The following is a 2,817-nucleotide window of genomic DNA, read 5'->3' as shown; positions in this document are numbered from 1 at the left end:
AACAATGTTGTGAAAGTCCCATTGGAAAGGGCGTGGGACCGTTATGTTTGAACGGATGCCTAGGAAGTATGAATTTAATGTTGAATAATCATTTTTCACCGAGATAGAATTTAAATGGTTAACAGTTAGGTGATGTTGCGAGAGGTAAGAGGTGGAGGTGTTGTGATGGGGATGTGGTAAAATGAGTGAAGGGAAAGCGGTTTCAGAGGGGGTAGTGGATGGTAAGTATTTTCGGCCCAGGGGAGGGTGCAAAGTGTGGAAATGCTACCACATTAGGATGCGGCCTGGCAGAAGAAACAACTCCTTCAGACCTGCCTGACCCCCCAGCAATAAAGGAAGAATGGAGAGAGGGGGGTGAAGGCAGATGAGGGTCGTAGATTGTGCGGGGGAGAGGATATCGATGCCCTGACAACACAGTTGATTAACTATATACAACAAAACAAAATTTGTCCATATGCGCCCTTGTGTTTTGCATTTTGGAGTTAGGATAAAGTTTAGAACTAAAACATGGAAGAGCACTTTATCCTATGGCGCATGTTTTCCCTTTTACCATGACATTAAAACTTAGTATAAAAATGGCATAGGCCTATATTTACAAAACCAACTATTTTACCTACCCTTAACTAAACTAAAATTTTATTTTATCTAAAGAGTGCACTTAGACTAGCAAACCCACATGATTTTCTTTTATATAAAATGAAAAACTAACTAAATCCTATCACTTATTTCTCCTATTGATTCATATTAAACAACTGAATCAATCTCATTCTCTACCTAACTACTGATTTACCAAGATTAGGCTGTTTGGAAAATCTTTATTCTCTATCCTATTAATATACATAAATTTAAACTAGTTTAACCATGATTACACTGTATGGTTAAACAAATTGTGGCATTTTGAACAAGCTACACACAATCTTTATTTAACAATGATAAAGAAAACTATCTATGAGTAGTGGCATTTAGACTTGCAACACTTTCAGTATTATTTCTATTTGTTTTTCTTTTGACAAGGTTCTATTTTTCATTCTTTTTCAATATTCTGTTTTTCCTCCTTTTTATTTATACCATCGTTTCCTTTTTTATTCTATTTTTCTTTTTATTTGGAAATCATTGGCATATTGACAATTATTCACAGTATAATATTCCTGAGATATAATACTCAAATACCTTGAGATCCTATAAATTATAGGACCCTAAAAATGGCTCCAGCTGGGGATGGCACTCTCCTTGTGAGGTGCCAAGAACATTTGATCAGTAGCCTTGAGTGCTCTATTTTAGCAATATCCACACCTGATTTCCTTTGTTGTAGTACTTATGGTAACATGTCAACGGAAGCCTACGACCTTCTCTATGGGTTTCAACTTCTGCTAATAGGTCACCCAATCAAAATGATAAAGACAATGATATTTACAATGATTAATGCTAGAAAAAATTCTATTGCTCAAAGAAATATTGCTTTAGCATTCTCCCATTCACAGGTCCACCAGGCATCTCTGTGCCATCTAGATGTTTGCAAAAAAAGGCATTGTGTCCTCTGAAAACATAAATGGCATAAGGGCCTGTCCATAGATTGTCAAATTTTCCATGCTTTCCTATGTCCTCTCTTCTCGAATACCACATTAAAACTCTATCACCTAGAGTGAAATCATCTTCTTTAGTTCTTATATCAAAGACATTTTTGATATTCTCCTAGATGACCTTAGCTTTATTATAGACTTCTTCACTGGATTGTTGCAACTGGATTTTCTGATCAATTCTCCTTTGGATGTCATTTGGCTCAACCTACAATTCTTGAATTACCTTCATGATTGGAACTCCCAAAGAGGATGGAAAAATAGCATCCATTCCATAAACCAATTGGTATGGTGACATGCCAATTGATTTCTTTGTTGGGAGCCTATTAGCCCAAAGTGCATTTATCAATTTTTTGTGCCATGATTTTTTTTCCTCTTATAATAGCTTCTTAATCATGTTTACCAGACTGTTATTTAAAGGTTCAGCCAACCCATTACCTTGTAGGTAATAAGCAGTTGAATGTCTGAAAATAATATGATCTTTGTTGCAGAAATCTATCATTTTCTTAGATATAAAAGTTGCAGCATTATCTGTAATAAGCTTGTTTGGACAACCAAATCTAGACAGGATATTGGTTTCTAAGAATTTGATGATAACAACATATGGGGCTATTCTAGAAGGTGTGGCCTCAATCCATTTGGTTAAGTAGTCATTAGCAGTGAGGATCCATTTATGTTGGGCATAGGATGGTGGATGGATTTCTCCAATGAAATCCAATCCCCATTATTGGAAAGGACTTTCAACAAATATGGGATTTAAAGGTAGAGGCAATAACTTTCTTTTCCCCTCAAATATTTGGCATTTGCGGCAAGAGGTTACCTTCTTATGAACATCTGGGAGAAGGTAGGCTAGCAAAAACTAGCTCTAGGGATCTTATTAGTAATGGTTTTCCAGTACAAATCACCACCACATTCACCTTCATGGAATTCCTACATTGTTCTTTCTGCATCATCTTTTAACAGACACTTTAGTAGAATACCACCAACATCTTTCCAATATAAATCATTATCTATGATGCAAAACCTTACTTCTTTTAACATTATAAATCTAGAATTTGTCTTAGTTAAACCAGGAGGAGCATTTAAATTGAATAAAACAAAAATGAGGTATGCATACCAGGGTGAGGTCATAAAGGCCTCATCTAATTGTGGATTCACATGTTCCTCTTGATCATCTAATGCAACGACAAAGTTGAAATCCAATGCATTAAATTTTGATTCAACCATCAATTTGGCTAAT

The sequence above is a fragment of the Pinus tabuliformis genome, chromosome 9 (assembly GCF_031772625.1).
Source record: "Pinus tabuliformis cultivar Carrire ecotype Pingquan chromosome 9, CPIR1, whole genome shotgun sequence".
Taxonomy (NCBI): domain Eukaryota; kingdom Viridiplantae; phylum Streptophyta; class Pinopsida; order Pinales; family Pinaceae; genus Pinus; species Pinus tabuliformis.
This window is presented reverse-complemented; position numbering follows the sequence as displayed.